At 43.2% G+C, this 18,900-nt stretch overlaps 1 protein-coding gene across 1 annotated transcript in view; it reads right to left on the bottom strand.

Moving 5' to 3' along the window:
• Window positions 1-18,900, bottom strand: part of JUP (junction plakoglobin) — a 118,889-nt gene that overhangs the window by 47,776 nt on the left and 52,213 nt on the right. The window lies entirely within an intron of this gene.

Below are 18,900 nucleotides of genomic sequence, written 5' to 3' on the forward strand. Positions count from 1 at the left end.
AAAAATTAATACATTTAAAAAAAAAAAAAATCCACACATCAAAAACATGACCAAACAGGCCAGCAAGCAATCAAATCTGCCAAATATCTTGACCATGTCCATCCATTTCTGAGAATTCAACAGCTGTTAAAAACAGCGCGGCCTGGTCTGGCAGCGTAGGTGACCCAATCTTTCTATGCTGCAGTTACGCAACACTAACAGGACTTGTTTTTCTCCCTAGCCTATGACTGGACACTGAAGGAAGAGGACAGACTCCCTGCACCCACTGTCACAATTTGAAAGAGTTCTGTGAATGAACGAACTACAATTACAGTTAGCCATTGTGGCCGACGGCTTGTAGCTTTCAATGGACTGCGAGGGCCTGGTGAATGCTCTTGTAATCCATTGATCTTGCGGACTTCCATTAACTGCCTGCCCGTATCGAAGGTAAGGGCAGACCGCTACATGGACAGTCTGCAAGAGCGTGACATTGCACCCGTGATCTCCTGATTGCAGCTACAATGCTTTACAGCAGGGATATGCAAACTGTGGCAGTCCAGCTGTTGCAAAACTACAAGTCCCATCATGCCTTTGCGTGTCTGCCTCATGGGACTTTTAGTTCTGCAACAGCTGGAGGGCCAGTTTGCATATCCCTACTTTACAGGCTCCCAAGATTAAAAATTTAAAAAATGTTATTTGCAAAAATGTATTTTTTTTTAAAAGGTGAAACTGGCTTTAAACATTTAGATTTTTTAATGAATGCATTTTCCAGAATGAACACGGTCAGAAATTCATTCAATGTTTCATCCTGCTCCTTCAAGTTTTCCTGTCACTGCAGTTGAAAGTGAACGTCAATTTGATCCCACTGCTGATTAGAAAAATCGAACAGATGTTCCACAAAAGGAAAATTTTTGAACAAAATACTTCTAGTGCAGCGCTTACTAAATGGCAGGCCATGGTCAAGAACCGGACCAAGTGATGGTCCTGTCCGCACCACAGCCGGGTGTCCTCTCCTGGGCTTCCTGCCTTGCCACCGATGTCATCCTCATGGCGGATGGGGAGGGAGGAGATGCAGACTGGGACTGAGAGGCGGGAGTTGCACTAGTTATGGTTACAAGCGGGTGATTACCCAGCTTGATAATATGAAGACACTCCTGCTCTGCAGTGTGGCAGCATGCTGCAAATTGTAGAGCAGGAGTCTTTTCATGTTAACTAGTCGGGTAATCAACCACTTGTTAACATGACTTGGGCAGCTCCTCCCACCCACTGGGATAGGACACCCCAGGATGATGAGTGCCTTTGCCCTGCCAAAGGTACCATAGGACTATGCAGGGGAGGATTGTGGTGTAAAGGGGCGCTGTGTAAAGGGCGTAGCATGGTGTAAAGGGGGTGCAAAGAGGCACTGCAATGTAAAAGGGGGGTGTTGTGAAGGGGAACTGGAGAAAACTGCTCTAAAAAGTGCGGACTGCGACCTAAAAAGTATGCTGAAGACAAATGATGTATGGGGCGGAGGGGGGAGGTCTGGGGGTGGGTGGCTGGTTAGGGACCATGATGTGTTCTAGTGCCAAGAGATTCCGGCCTCTGCTGAAAGGACATTTTGCTGACCAGACCTACGTAAAATTTTAATTTAAGACCCCTGTTCTAGTATATGGCCGAACCTAACTTTGGAGCCCAAATGTTCTAAACTGCCTTTCTGCAGATATGTGCTACAACTAGTCCTGTTTTCCAGGGAAATCTGTTTTTTTGGGAAACGTTCAGCTGTTTTTAGAGAGCAAAACAAGAGCCACAAGCTATTTCCAGCTGCCGCTTATAGTGGAAATGTTTTATGCAGGAGGCAGCTGGTATCGAATGATTAAACAGGAAACGAGCTGTATTGAAGGGCGACTCTGGCAGGTACGGGGCAGCTGGTAAGCTCGTCTTCGGAACTCTTCAATAGGAAGCGAAGAGACATGTTAAGCTTTTCCGCAAAGCCAAGCATGCATTGACGTGCCACGGATGGCGTGAACAGGGGATGCGGGATATTGATCTGTACAGACTAAAGCTGGGGACTGCGATTAGGAAAATGCTTCAAGTCAAAGATTTTACACACCGCAATAAAGCTGGTCACAGATGTCAGATGGTGGTTGGTCATTCCAACTTGATGACTATACCAAAATGATGTATGTGCAAATGTTAATTGTTCACAAAGAGGGCTTAAAGAGAACCTGTGCTAACAACTACGCATTGTGTTGCTGAATTCCCTGAAGATGCTAGTTTCCTGGTTTTCAGTACTTTGAGTAAATACCCCTGAACAAGCATGCTGCCAGAAAATCCTAATTCCTGAGCTTCATGCTTGATCCGTTATCTTCTTCAGTTCTAAAAAGTTATACAAAGATCCCCCAGCATTCACAGCCACACAATTGTAGAACCACCCTAATCTAATCACTATAGAAAGGTGTAAGTTATTGCTCAAGAACTGGATGGGAGGGTTGGAAATTGTGGAACCACCCTGCTCTAGTTACATAATTCCCCATCCTTGTTCGGAAGGCTTCAGATTTGTTAATCTTTTGAATTCTATCATGGTGAACTGAAGATGTCAATTGTCAAAACAAGGGGGTAGAGCGGTTAAAGTGGTTATAAACCCTTACCTATACCTGGTGAACTGACTGGCCTCAGGTGATACACAGATGAAAAATCCTCCTACACAAGTTGTACATCAATTCAAAGTATAGAATATACACAGGATCTCCGCTCTGAAAAGCAGGGGGCGGAGAGGTAAAGTTACTCTGCAGAGCTCAGTAAGGAGAGCTCTGAGAGCAGATTGGAGAGAAGAGACACACCCCCTTTCACACGAACAGAACTGCTGCTGTCAATCAGCAGATCTCTCTGCCATCCCCATTTTTTTCTTGGTGTCAGGAAAAACACGTCAAAAAGGGACTCCTACTGATAGAGGAAGAAGCAGTGGACAGAAAAGACAGTGTTTTGGATTGAGACCGGTACAAACTACAGAGGGATATGCTTTATTATATTTCATGTCTGAGGTTTACAACCACTTGAAAATGGCATTATAATGTTGAAGATTGGACAACATCTGGCTTTCCATGGTGACTGGATAAGGAGTCAGTGCTACCCATGTGTATATAAATGCTGGGGGGGTGGGGATCTCCCTGGCTTGGTACGCTAAATATCTTCAGAACAGGTCAGATTGAATGTGAGCAGCTAATACTATGACCTGGATAAAATGAGAACCGTCACAGAAATATATACTTGATTTGACTTTGCGACTTGGATTACTGAAGCCATTGACTCAACATGACAACTACGTTAAAAGCGAGAGATCCACATAATTTCTCTTCATAGGCCCAGTGCTGGTGTTAAAATGGGATTGGCCAATAGAAATTGACCATAGCAGCTGCAAGCTCAAATTGTGAACTAGGTCCATTGCACCCCACAGCCATAACAAATAAGTCTGCTATCCAAACCTAGCTAAAAAGGAACCCAGATCAAGACCAAAGATCATCTCCCATTTATAGGTAGCTTAACAGAACAGAAAAATGGTAAAATTACAGCTATCTTTATTTTACATGAACCGCAACCAAGTACGTAAGCTGGGAGTCCACTGGCAGCACAATCGGTCCAATTTGGTAAGGGATAAGGATGACCTCTTTTTGCATTCCAGTTAAGTCCCTTTAAAGCTATCCTGTATGTCTGCAAGAGGTGCAACCCACTCAAAGGTTATCAAGCGCGAATCCGAGCATGAGAACAAGCTGAGGAAACCCAAATCTTTTCTCAGCACGTGTACACATGAAGAGTATAGCTCAACGGTTCACTGATCACCTTCCTCTTTCAGTGAGACATCTGCAGCCTTAGGTGGTTACAGAAGGGCACCTCCGACTATCTCAAATCTGGCCCTCTAGGAAAAGATGACCCTCCACTAACTACCAACAGTTCTACACTCTGCACATCACTGGTCCCTTTTCCCTCGGGATCCCTAACAAATGAGCTACCCAAATAATGCCAGCAACACAAAATGACAATCGGCTAATTAACCTCCTTTACCGACAAAGTTGTTCCTTAAAAATGTTGCAGAACATTTTTGTCTGAAAAGACAACCTGAGTGTCATGGCAAGACTAATATCTGTAAATCGAGTAAATAACTATTTTAACTGAGCTAACAAACTACACGTCATCACAGGAGGGCCTATTCACACTAAAGGGATTCATTGCAGTGCATTTAATGGCATGCATTGCATTAGTGTGGTCAACATTCAACATTGGGCAGTCAATGTACCCCAACAGTCAACGAACCCCCCCCAAAAAAAAAAAATGTACACGGTTCTTTTCCTAAAACACAGTATTGCCCTGCATTGTGCTCTACTATACAATGCAATGGGGGGGGGGGGGGGTGGTGGTATGAACAATTAGCAGCACCACAATGCACCCCACATAGAACGGATGCTTTGCCAAAGGGCACAAGTGAAAATGGGCCCCAAAAAACCCCCAGCTTAAAAGGACACACAAATCCCCATGCAGGTAGTGTCTTGATCAGGATGCGATCCGAGGACCCCAGTGCTGCAGAGCAGAAGTGCTCACCACTATACTGATCATTCTGCGCACGTGCGGCTGCATGAATGGGTCATTCATAGCCGGCACGTAAACATCAATAGTGTGCATTAGTGGCAGAAGAGGTGCACTGACTACATACTTCAAGGTTGGCCCTGAGCAACGACAGTGGCCAATAGGGTCCATGCTTGCAAACTTTAGCACATACTAAAAACATGCATAGCATAGGACCAATGCAGGATCTTGCGGCTATCAAGTGTTAATTCACCCTTTTGACAAAAAAATTTAAAAAATGAACACCGTCCACCCTCCTCCCACTCCCTAGTGTCTGTTGTACTTACCTCCATGGGTGAGGAGCTGTCAGTGCCTACGCAGCCCAGGGATTCAAAATTCTCCTTCTCTGCAGGTCTTCCGGGACAGAGCAGAGTGACTCGATTGGTCAGCACCTGCACATAGCATCACTCTGATCCATCCCAGAAGCACTGCACGAAGAGGAAGAAGCACACTACATGGGCTACCTGAGCACTGACTGATGTAGGTAAGTACAGTGGGGACTGGGGAGGTTATACGGTGCTCGTAAATTTATGAAAAATGTAACCCTTTAAAAAAGTGAGTAGGTTCATATAACCTTATAGTCCTTATAACAAAGACATTGTGAAAAAAAATAATTCTTATAAATAAGCGAGGTTGGGAAAGTGACAAACATGAACTGTGGCCTTTTAGGGAAAGTCTCAAAGCGCGCACGTGCAGAACATTTGTGTCCTATACAATTGGTGGAGAAGCACAAGCAATGAAAAGTAAAACAATGAAGTGCTACAATAGAAGTTATTGATATCACCACTTTACAAGGGAGATAAAACACGCTTGTAAAAAGGCCAATGGCAGGCGGTCATATGACTTTCAGAAAATTGGGAAGGGAGTGGTGGTGGAGGGACACGGCCTGTTTGGAGACACACTGCCAACTGCACTGGGGAGGGGGAAGAAAATAGCAGAGACAATAAACAAGCAGAGACAAAGCCAGCTGCTTGTCAGAGAGCAGGCACACCCTGATGTGGAATGTCAGGCTGTCACCGCTTCCTCTGGAGTTCCTGGGTGGGGGAGAAGCCACCGAGCTGGTTTACCTAGAACATGAGCTACGGGGAGGAGATGTATGGAGTTACATGGCCTCTGATCCATCTCCTGCACCCCATGGGACAGGCTGATAAAGACAAAACTCAATGGGCTGCTCAGTCACACAATGAGAAGTGTGTGTAAACAGAGTTATTGAACAGAGCCGCCGTGATGCTTTGTCCTACCGGGACAATCTGACATTGGCAGGAAAGAGAACAGGCTGGAGGCCAAGATAAAAAAGGGCAGCTTTATCTAGTCTCCACAATCATGGTGGTACAATGGAGACAACACCTGTACTGCTGACATAAGCACCAGCCAGATTGGTTATTATGGAGAAAAAGTGAATCTTTTTCAAAAAAACTGTTTTGAAATGCAAACCCCCTTAAAGGGCAGTCCGATCAGATGTGTTTCAGATGGATCTCAAAGAAGATTCAGTGAGAGTCTATGGGAACGCAGATGTAAACAAAAGTGTGTTTTCATTCGATGCAGAGATCCAATTTTGTGTGAATCTCAGCTCATTTAAAGTAAACAAGGCAAAACATTTTTTTAGTTTTGGATAGAGTGGAGAGGGATTAGAACACCCATTAGATTTTTATTGCAGTCTGTACCCATTAGGGAGATGGGCCCTCTTAATTTGTCCTGTTTACCATATCATTGAAAGTAAAAGAAAAGCCATAAGTTCTGGGTTGTCCCCAGAAAAGTAATAGAGGGGACATTGTCCAATGGGGACACTAGTTCTGGTGGTCCACAAGGAATTCCCTTACTCCCTGTTTTGACTATGGGACACAGGAAGTGAAGGTACATCTCACCAAATCAGACACAAATGGCAAAAAATATAACAGAGGGGTTACAACCCTACCTTACTATATATACACACACACACACACACACACACACACACATATATATATATATATATATATATATACACATACATACATACATACATACATACATACATACATACATACATACAGCACAAAATAGGTATACTGAATAAAGTGATCCCGTTTTATTTAATAAATTTAAGCAAGAATAACACTCACATAGCCGGGACCAGCGCAGCCCGAGCGAGCACCGCCAACCAGGAAGTCTTTTCAGACGCATCCATTACAAGGCTTTTCTTACTATTTAAAATGTGCGTGTTATTCTTGCTTTATTTAATAAATAATTTAAACGGGATTACACTATTTTGAGTCTTCTTTCCTTACGGTCCCATACCATATTGGTCCATCTAGGGGAGATCGATTATTGGAATTTAACCAGTCCCAAGGAAAAAAGATCCCATTCCACACTGGACTAGGCGTGTTTGACCCATATGCAATATTGCTAGGGGGTCCTGGCAGTCTGGCAAGTGGAAGTATCCATAGGGAGTGGATCCTCACGATATTGCACTTTACTTTGGCACGGATTGGCACTGATCTGCATAATAAGGAGCACCTAAGCACATTGCACTTTCACTGGCTACTTGCTTAGAGAACTTAACTTTTTTTGGGACTTCTGTATATATTTTTTATATATTTATTCATGTTATATTGATTGATTTATGCACATGTAATTATGTATGTTTGCATCCAAACTTACACTATTATTTGTATTTGATTTGCACTACTGAGGCACTTAGTATTTAAACAGCAGCACTTTGGGTTCAGGTTTATGCATCCATAGCGCAGAGATATTATTTGGTTTGATATTATATAATTATAAATATAAAAAACACACGACAATTCATTCAAGCAAAATTCTTATATGAGCATTTATACACATGAACCGGTAAAATCTTCCTTGTGTAGACTTCTAAAAGCCGCCATTTTGGATGTGATGTCCGTAGCATTCACTCAGACAAAAACATACTATTCCTCTTAACCCTTCATCTCGTTACGTAACCCTTTTACGCAGCTTCTGGGGGGAGGAGCAGAGGGGCTGGGACAGCACAGTCAGACACTACCAGAAGAGAGAGTTATGAATTGAGTAGCTTTGCTAGGGAGTAAGAACTTTCAGGTGTATCAATTATTTAGCATGTCCAAAAGGTACATTGCAAAGAAATAGGAAAAATGTTTTTTTATAGAAAAGGGAAAAAGCTGATTTTTCTGTGCTTTTACCTGCAATATAATGTGCAGAAACTGCACAGTTTCACAGGAACCTCGAGACTTCGGTCTCTATTTTTACTAGATTAGGAGTCCAATTGACTCTCGTCTATCCATGCTGTATAGCGTGGATGGAAATCTCCCACTGTGGCTACTGTACTGACAAGCTGGCACCAGCAGTTGGAATGCCCCAGCTTCATCTGATTGGATGGAGCCATTTTGGACGGCACTTATGTCCAGGTCATTTGATTGAAAAACGTGGAGCAGGAAAGTTGCAACAGGGCCAGCCATGGATGGGAATTTCAACCGACTCATCAGAAATGGACCAAAATTCAAATAGTGTATGGCCAGCTTTGTGCCTTTTGCTTGGCCAGTAGCCAAATGGTGGGTCTTGCACAAGGGCCTCTTTTCAACTATTTGCCACTAAGTAACATGCGTTTGTACTGCCCAAACAAGAAAATGCAAATGAGTACTAACAGGTCTGTCATAAGACATGGCATTACAGCAGCCGACTCCCTACTGGCACTTCAGGTTGACGAAATCTGCAAAGAACAATTCAAAAATACAGTGGAGGCAACAGACCTTGATCTACATAATAGTTGCTCTCCTCGGAGCTGGACATAATCTGTCTTCATTTGACCTCTCTCAATTTATGGACCAGTACAACTGGTGTAGGCACATGACTAGGCCCAAAATTAGGAAGGCATCACTTGACTTGTCCACATCTCTTCACCCGACAGGCCCTGTCTTATCGTTCGAGGACCTTGCATGTACTGTGAAGCATTCTATAAAAGAGATTTTTTTTTTTTTTTATTTAAAGCAGCATGCAGACTTCAGCTCAATCACACTTTGATTGCTCAACTTCATTGCAAAATTGGAGCTTACAAACGTTTTTTTGTTTTCAAAAAGGCACTGGAGGCCCTGCTACTGATAGGACTATTACTGCGGCCTGCTCCGGGACAGCACAATGGAATGCACCGCACAGGATACTCTTCTCTCTCCAGGCAAGTCACCTTTTCTGCTTCTCCTCAGTTCTCTCCACCCCTCTTCTCTTTTCACTATTTAGGCCAATCTTCGGTAGCTCCTGGTCTTCTCATGCCGCTTTCCTTTTTTTTTTCTCTGGCTTCCGCCTCACTTGTCATGGGAGTTAAGCCTAGTACACACGCAACGATTATTGGCCGACCGATCGTCCATCTTTTGTCCAGAGTGGCGTTTTGTTGGTTGGAATATGCCTAGACTGCACACAAATTTTCTCGCCCGACAAAATTCTACTTCAGAAGTGATGTCATGTGTTGGTTTGCTTTCTTTGTGTTCTTTCTTCTCTGAGCATGCCCAGACTTGCTCATAAGATTTTTCCCTGTCGAAATCTGTACTGACTGTACGAAAATCGGATGCGTTTTGATGGTGGACAAAAATTTTATAGCCTGCACACCAGATTTTTTTCGGCCAAAAAGTCGGAGTCGGTTGTCGGAAGCATCATACTAACAAGCCGAAAATCGGCAGATCGGTCGTCGGGCGAAAATTCCCTGCCAATTTGCGACGCGTGTACGAGGCTTTAGAGTCCTTCCTTTTTCTCCCTCTCTTCCAACCCCTTTTTTCCCCCTCAGGGTGTACAACCATGTAAGCAATACTTCTTGATTAATAGTTTTACTGACCTGCACTAGGACTATGAACGAAAGTTATTGAATTTGCATACTCTGGACTTGCCATTAGCTAGTGAAGAACTTTGTGATTGCTTGGGCTAGTTGTAATGTTTCAGCACCAAAAGGATATACCTTAGTAGTTTAAGGTTTTTTTTTTTTTTTTTTTTTTATTGCACTTGTGTATTGACTTTTATACCTTTTGTTGTTCAGCCTTCAAAACCTTAAAAATATTTGTAAAACAAAAATGGCGCTGGAAGAAGTAGACCCTGACTGATAGCCAAAGTCAATGGGGTTTTATCACATGGCCAGACACTGTTCTCAAAAACCTCTCATGGAAGCAGCCAGTGTCTAACTCACATGTCACATACCAGCCCCAAGAAGTGAAAACATGCGGTTTAGCTTTACTGCAAGAAAGGCTTTTTTTATTCGTTGGTGTCAGTGGAGAGGGCGGGGCTCATGCCCTATTGTTGGTGTCCGTAGATGAAATATTGCCCCAAGGGCCAGATAAAAGCAGGCAAAAAGGCCACATTCGGCCATCGGGCTGCAATTTGGAGACCAGTGGTATACACCAAGTAATTCACTCTTATGTAAGCAGACAATAGGAAACAAAGATGTAATGAGTATTTGCCAAGTTACAAGGGCACTAACCAGTACAGCCAGTATACTGTAAAACACACAAATCTTATACAATTTTAGGATACCAATTAAATAAGTCTCTTAATGTCAGAGAAATGATGTAAGAACCCATCATTCTTAACTTTTCCCACAAGCCATGGTCACCCCAGTAGAGCAAGTTCCATGTCACCATCATTTCCACTGTGTCAATGGAAATCTCACCAAAAGAACTGGGACTACAGGGTGGAGGAAGTAGAGATTACATGGACGATCAGGGGCTTAAAGGTCTTCTCAAATGGAATACTGGTCGTTGGGTTCCAACAGTAATCAAAAAGGACTAATGCCATCAGGACACGTCTACAAAAGCCAACTTCGTATAAATGGTTACTAGGCCAAGTGAAATTTTGGGAATACACAATTTTAAAACATCCAGTTATCTCTCGTGGTAGTGGATCAATGACTGTTCAATTACAGAAAAGTTCCACCTGCAAAAACTAGGCAGTGGTGAGTTTTTTTTTTTTTTTTACATTTTTATACTATCAGTGCCCATTTTTGCAGGATCAATCTTTAATTAACGATAATAAGTCCCAGGTCTGGTACTAGCGCAAGACCTGCAAGTGAAAGTCTCCTATGCAAGGAAGCATCAAGACATTTGGCTGTGACAGGTTCCCTTTAAATACAAAGCTCAGTGTACCAAAACAGAAGTAATCCATCAATCGGTGTGGGGATGTGGTGGGGGCAGCGAACTGGTCCTCCTCCACTTCCTCCCATTACACACAAAGCAGGAATGCTGTTTATCAGTGAGGAAGGAGAGGGGAGGTGGAGGATCAATAACAGGTTCATACACATCTCATATTAATCATGCATTCCTTTGCAGATAATGCAGAGAAAGATGACCAGAAGCTATAAAATTCCCACGGGGCTCCATTTTCCAACACCAAGCATTGGCAGCTTAATTGGGGTGAACTAAGTTTTTGATTTTTTAAAGATCGAGATGTGATAAAATCAGCTGCTGCCCTAACCTTTAGGGTCCTTTCACACGGCCGCTCCGTGTGTCCGCAAATCATCCTATTTTTTTGCGGATGATTTGCGGACATAATGTAAGTGAATGGCACTGCGGATGTCAGCGGAATACCATCCGCTGCCATCCGATTTTCCTCCTTTCAGTTCTGTTCCATTTTTTCGAATGGAACAGAACCCTATTTTTTCATCCGTGTAAAAAACGTAAAGGAAGGAAAATCGGATGTCAGCGGTATCATCCGCAGTGCCATATACTTAAATTATGTCCGTATATCATCCGCAAACGGATGGGATGATATGCGGGCACACGGAGCGGATGACACAAATGTCATCCGCTCCGTGAAAAAAAAAAAAAAAAAAGCTGAATACATTAAATGGTGCATCAAAACGTGTTCAAACTCTGTTTTCATTAAAAAAGTAGCCACAGCCTGAATAAAAATAAGCCTGTCCTCTTCCAGCAATCTATACATAAAGACCCTCGCTTTGGCTACACAAAGTCAACACACCACCCCCTTCTAACATGGAGCTAGAGCTCTGCAGGGATGATTGCAGTGCTTTAGAGCCATATCAGCAAGGTGGTGTGTTGGACCTCTGCAGAGAGATCACTGCTTTCACACAGAGCAAAGATCCTTATATTTAGCATGCTAGCAAATTAAGAGCGCATGGGAATGTTTATTTTGTGGTAGAATCGTACTACCTAGGTGGATGCAGCATTGATCCGATCCGGCTTTAAGACTGAAAATTGAGCAAACACCGCCGGTCACTCGGTTCTCCGAGCTCCATGAGCAGAGAGCTGGTGACTGTCAGTCAGCAACTCTGCCCCCCCCCCCAGCAATGGGCTGTGGAGGTGGCGGGAGCTGAGAGAGTCAGCCAGGTGTCAGTCCAGGCACAGGGTGGATCCCGGCCACATGGGTGCAATGAACCTGGACTGGCTTTAACGTCAGCGGGCTTCAGCTTGCTGTCAGCTGAAAATGGGTCACAGGAGTGCAAAACAAACTGCACCCCTGTGATCCACAGAAGTAGTACAGCCAAACAAGATTTGGCTGTACTTCTCCTTTAAGGAGCAGCAACGACTGCTGCTACCGGCATTTTTCATGGAGTCTTCAGTCCAGTGCATGCTACACTTTTATCCATCAAAACAAAATGTCAGATTCACATTTCTTCATTGGTAAAAGGTGGGGGGACATAATGCCATCCATCAGATTAAGGCCACGAAAAAGTCCCATGACCCAAGCTTTGAACTGGCTTGTTTCAACTCCTACATATAGCACATATCTCATCAGTTGCTTTGGGTGACACCAACTCTCTTCCATTCTCCATGGAAGCCCCGTGCTATTTCTGGCACAGTCCCTAGTCTGCTATATCCCTATATCTGTTTGTGCTGTCAGTACAGAACAGCGTGGTGGGTTTTGATGTCTCTCCTCCACGTCAACAGTGGAGCCGCTTGTCAGGCACATTATCCTGCACTGCCAGACTTGCTCTTCCGCTGTGCTAAATAATGCACCAACTGACACATTTGCTTTCCATCCCAGGGATTTGCAGGCCAGGCGGGAAAAAGACAGAGGAGGTCAGAGCAGAGATCTTATTTTTGTTTGCTACAAGGCAGTTCAATGGGATGAATTGCTGGGGCTATGACTTCTATTCCTTTACACGCATTGTCTAAACGTATACATAACAGGAAAATTTGGTCTTGGTTATAACTATGTACACCTATGTGTACATGCCTATTAGTACATCACTATAATTCACTAGTTTTTATACAAGCAGTCAATTGGAACGTGAGACTTAATGGGTATTTGCCAAGTTGAATGGGCACGAACCACTCCGAGGGCACCATATACGATAAGCCACACAGACACAATTTTAGGATACCCATGGAATAAGTCTCTCTTGGGAATGCCAGAGAAGTTATTCCAGAATCTGAGTTCCCAGCTTTGCCCACAAGCCATGGTCATTACAGAAGTGCATGGAGCTCCATGTCACCATCATTCCTCTTGGATCAATGACGATTTCACCTAAAGAACTGGGGCTACAGAGTGGAGGAAGTAGAGATTACTTGGAAGATCAAAGGCTTCAAAGGGTCATTAAAAACAAATCAATAAATTGTGTATTACATGCTGGTCATGCTCAGTCACTATAAGAATTTTCTGTATTTTGTGAAAACACCTGGTTGATCCTGCTGTTCTCTATCCCTCCCTCCTATGCACGTCCCCACTGCACCTGGTGATTCTCCTGAACAGCTGTTGGCAGCTAGTGCACATGCTTAGCTTACAGTGCGTTTCTATGCTGAGCATTTCCACCTTGATCACATCTGAGCAGGCCATATGACTAAAGAGTCACACATGTGGGTGTACAACAGTGGTAAATGAAAGCCCACTTACTAGATAAAAATGCAATGAGGGTGGGATATTACATATTGATTGGTGAAGGCTTCGCCTCCCTCTTAGTCTAAGGGCACAGGCTGAAGAGGCTTGACAGCCTGCGATTGTCAGAAATCCGACCATGCCAGGTTATTGCCAAAAAAAGAAGAGGATTTAATTTCAAATATATATCAAAAGTATTGGAACACCAGTCTTAGTCTGTAGGGTTCAATATTGAGTTGGCCCACCCTTTGCAGCTATAACAGCTTCAACTCTTCCAGGAAGGCTGTCCACAAGGTTTAGGAGTGTGTCTATGGGAATGTTTGACCATTCTTCCAGAAGCGCAATTGTGAGGTCAGGCGCTGATGTGGAAGAGAAGGCCTGGCTCGCAGTTTCTGCTCCAATTCATCCCAAAAGGTGTTCTATTGAGTTGACTGGCCTGCTCAGAGTCCTGACCTCAAGTTCCTCCATCCCAAACTTGCTTTTCCATGTCTTTATAGACCTTGCTTTGTGCAATGGTGTGCAGTCATGTTGGAACAGGAAGGGGTCATCCCCAAACTGTTCCTACAAAATTGGGAGCATTAAAAATTGTCCAAAATGTCTTGGTATGCTGACGCCTGAGTTTCCTATGAGTTTCCTTCACTGGAACAAAGACCCCCCCAGTCTACCAAATGATTTGGACAGTGCACAAAGCAAGATCCATAAAGACATGGATGAGCAAGTTTGGGGTGGAAAAACTAAGCCCAGGATGCCATTAAAGCTCATGTGCGTGTAAAGGCAGGTGTCCCAATACTTTTGACAATATAGTGTGTATTTGTATGACAATATGAAACAGTCTGTATATTTTTTATTTTAACCCTGTATTTCAAAGTTTTTTTTTTTGTTTTTTTTTTGTTTTTTTTTTTAACATGTGACCAGTAGCAGAGGGCTACTGTTTCCCACATACAGGCTAGTAAACAGTTTGGTCGTGTGACAGCTGTATATCGCTTAGCGAAAATGGTACGTAGATTTTTTGTTCTTAAAATTACAATGTTATCAATATACAGAAAGAGAAGGGACAATTTGGGTTCCAACAACATGTATTCAAAAAGGACTGACGCTATCCAGACATGTCCACAAAAGCCAACTTCATACAAAAAGATTACTAGACCAAGGTTTGGGAATACACAATCATACACCTCAAAACATCTCTCATAAGTGGTAGGATCAACGTGGACTGTTCATTTTACAGAAAAGTCGCACCTGAAATAATTAGACAGTGGCACCTATATTTTTAGACTCTCTCTTTTAACTAGAAGGCCCCTTTCACACTAGTGCGACTTGTCCTGCAATTTTGGACCGCAAAATCGCATGACAAGTCGTTTTCCATTATTTTCAATGAGCCCCATTCATATCAGTGCGTTTTGAAGTCGCACCGACTTCAAAGTAGTTCCTGCACTACTTTGGCACGATTTTAATGCGTTTTTAGATATATAGCCCGAGCCATTGCTCAAAATCGCGTCAAAGTCGTGGCAAAATTGCGTCACATAAGTGTGAAAGGGGTTTAAAAGATACGGGTGACAATTTCTGCAAGATCAATTGTAGAGGCTTTGATTTTTAAGCCACATCTGCAGATCAGAACTTTTCTGGTGGTAGATTGGGCTTGGAACATCTCAGGCTATGACAATTCAGACACGTCTAACCAAGTTTCTCAGGGAACAAACAGCTTCCAGCTTTTTATTACAGTCTGATGTAAAGTCTCACAAAGGGGGAATCACAGCAACAGGTGAACTTTTTATAGATTTATAACCTCTGAAGAGATTGAACAGAGTGCAACTGGAACAGAGCCAAGTAGTTCGAGTGCCAAAAAAGGTGAAGATAAAAAAAGCGGAGGATCCGTTCTGCGCAATTTTCCTTCCAGAGTGATCTAGGATTGTCTGAAGATGCTCCCTAGACATAAATGTCTCCTGAACTGGCCATAATAGCACAGTTAGAAGAATCTCATGAAATAGACCAGCCTTTTCAACCAGGGTGCCTAGGCACACTGGTGTGCCTTCAGAGGTCTTCAGGGGTGCCTTGGCAAAATGCCTAGAAACTGCCCAGAAACATGTATACAAGTAGGCGGGTGGATCAAGCCTACCTATTCATTACACAAAGCCACAGGTTTTCATTGTGCACCATTACAACCTTTTAATCGCCAGTGTCCTATTATCAGTTGATAAGGACGTTGGACACCTGCACAACACTCTTATTTGCTCTTCTCCTGCCCACCAGTGCTGGGGTAACATTAGCTGTGAGGAAGAGAAAACTGAGGGAGAAGAGAAACACTGGAATACTAGTCAGTACCAGTGTGCAAAAGTGTTTGTTTTGGAAGAATAAATCACTACTAATGTTCGGTGTCCTACACATATGGGTGTCCTGCATTATGTAAAATTTTTAATTTCGTTTTTTTAATTTTAGAATGGGGTGCCTCGAGATTGTTCGGAATTGTAAAGGGTGCCTTGACTGAAAAAAGGTTGAGAAACACTGAAATAGACAATCCAAAACAGATAATGAATGTTAATGGACATTGGTGTTTTAATAACTTTCAAAAGACGCGACACAAAATATTGGCAACTAATGAACAGTTCTGCAGTGAAAAGAATGGACGATCCTCTCACCATCCATGGATGATCCCAATCACCACGTGCGCCAAGGAGAAGACCCACAGTTCCCAATCTGGCCAATCATGGGAACATTTGCTTTTCATCACTTTCAGTGAAATATCTGACCACCTATGTGCATTCATAACTTTGGTATATGGTACCAACCAACACAACTGTATTTTAGATCCAGAATTCTACATGGTCAGATGGCAAATCAGCTCAGTCCCATGTGCATGAACAGTTTGACTACTTTAGGCAACAAGATCTGGTGTCAAACACGACAGCTTGACTAAAGCCAGCCATAAACGGTTCAAATCTTGCCCTGTTCCTGCTGATCGGAACCATGAATTGGCAGGCTGAATGTACCCAAGTACCCCGCCGGGAGAAAACAACGACTCCGCGGGAGGGATTCTTCCAACACTGACAAACCTTGGTTGCAAAAAAGAAAATTAATTCCGTTTATGGCCAGCCTTAGCCAAGCAAGAGTAGAGAATTTGGAGTAGAGAATTTGGAGTAGAGAATTTGGAGTAGAGAATTTGGAGTAGAGAATTTGGAGTAGAGAATTTGGAGTAGAGAATTTGGAGTAGAGAATTTGGAGTAGAGAATTTGGAGTAGAGAATTTGGAGTAGAGAATTTGGAGTAGAGAATTTGGAGTAGAGAATTTGGAGTAGAGAATTTGGAGTAGAGAATTTGGAGTAGAGAATTTGGAGTAGAGAATTTGGAGTAGAGAATTTTTAGTTCTAGCGCCCCTTAGCTCAAAAGAGAATAGTGGTTAGCTCAGGTTTTGCAGCCCGTGGGGGTGCTCTTGAAGGCAAAAATACCCCCCCCCCCCAGATACGAGGAGAACTGTCTTCTCATGTCTATGGTTACCCTTAATGACACTTTACATTATCATCACGGGGGATAGGCCCTAAAGCCATTTATCTTAAATAATGTAAGAGAAGACAGTTAAGGCATCAGGTCATTAAATCCAAACACCCATTAGCAGAAAAGAAAGCCATGTGCCTGACCATTACAGCTCTAGAGAAAGTAAAGGTATTGATCTATGGGAAGGACGCAAAGCCGAACGCTGCCTATGACAGAGGTACATAAAGCATGATATATCTCCTAATAAACCTGATTATACAGTGTGTACTCCAAAGCCATTAGTTAAATGTTATGGAGGATGGCATAAAGTACAGTCATCAGGAGAAGAACGTGAACCTGTCACTTTCAAAACATCCAACACATGTGCCTAAAAGACCCCATGAGATCCCAGTACAAAAGGTAATTATGGTAACACCCCCCGCCATTCTTTTTTTCTTTCCCCTCTTACACATACTCACAAATCCAGTGAGATCCAACATTGACCTGCTATAATCCAAGGCCATCGAATCCAAGTCCTGGTGCCACTATCTACTGGGCTTGGGCCATCGGGAGCCATCTATCTCTTCCAGGTTCTTGCAGCTGGCCCCGCATGATGTGTGGTAGTGCATGGGCGGTGTGTTCTACACTCTCCTTGAAGCTTCCGGATATGACGTACCTATGTTAGGAGGCTTCATGCAGCTGGGTGAGTAAAGTGGAAGCATAGGCTGGGCTCCCCTAAAGAGGTATTTATAAAAAATATTTGCAATTTAATTAAAAGTAGGCAGGGAAGGAGCAAGATGCGGTGGGGTTTGCTTTAATATTACATTAAAGAAGACAGCTGGGTAGAATTTAAAGTGGGAGTAAACTCCCTTGTATGATTTTTTTTTTTACCTACATTTAGGAGAGATTTACTTTAGATGCAGCCGGGGGCGCCACTGGCCCATGCGCTCTGAACGGCATACCCGTGCTGTTCCTTCAGAGCCATGCTGTACACAGCGACTTCCTCGCGCATGCATGGTAGTAACGTCATCACCAGCTCAGCTAGCCATCCATATCGCCGAATCCCACGAACCCAGAAGACAGGTGAAGATGGGAGCACCTTCAGCAATGACAGAGCGCTGCTGGAGGGCTTCGTTCACAGATAAGTGTCATAACGTGCTAGTATGTGATGCATACTAAAGCCAGCCATAAACGGGTGCAAACTAGCACATTATGACAAACTGCCCGGGCCCAATTTTTTTTTTTATCTGCAGGTGATTTATTAACATTTTAAGTGAAAAGGTAATTTGCAATTAAGTCACGATATGTGAAAGGGAAGATGCAACAAAATACAAGTAGGCGTTATCCGACTATGGTTGTAAAAGTGGAAAAGGGTGCTAAAATCAGGAGCGTGGTAAGTTCTCCCCTCACATCCAGGTACAGATGCCCCATAGCCTTGGCAATCTTATCGAACAGACTGAAGCTTAAAAGAAAAAAAAGGAATAAAAAAAAAAAAAAATGGCACAGTGCTTCTTGTCTGTAGCTTCCTGGCATACTACAACTATCGGTAGTGCCAATTATACGGCTGCCTGCAACAATAAGGTAGACGGTGCTGAACGCAGTAAGCGAGACCATTTTCGATGAGAAAGTCAACGTTTCCGAGGCACAGGTGGTATCACTAAAGTGTTACTAAAACCAACACGTTCTGTGTAAACTAAGCATGAAATGCCAATGTTTTCCCAGGCCAGAGTGTGAGAAAAGACATGTCGAACCTTGTATGGTCATGAACGCCAGTCTTTAGATTTTGGCTGTGCTACATTTTTCTGCTTATTTTGCCCACAGAATTTCAGATTTGGAACATTTGTTCAGCTGTTACAAATAAACAGAATTGAACACCAGTATGAAATCCAAAAAACGTGGTTTGACATGTGTAATAAAGTAAAACTCTGCAAAGAACAATCTGAATCTATACTGGCCAAACCCCATCCTAGTGCGTGTCTGAAGGCTGCCATATACAGCGCCAAATTTGGCCAAAACGTAAGCCGAGGATAGACCTACTGGCATCATCCAGTCAAATATAGTTACGATTTGGTGT

This window comes from Pelophylax lessonae (genome assembly GCF_965119305.1).
Source record: "Pelophylax lessonae genome assembly, chromosome: 11".
Lineage (NCBI taxonomy): Eukaryota > Metazoa > Chordata > Amphibia > Anura > Ranidae > Pelophylax > Pelophylax lessonae.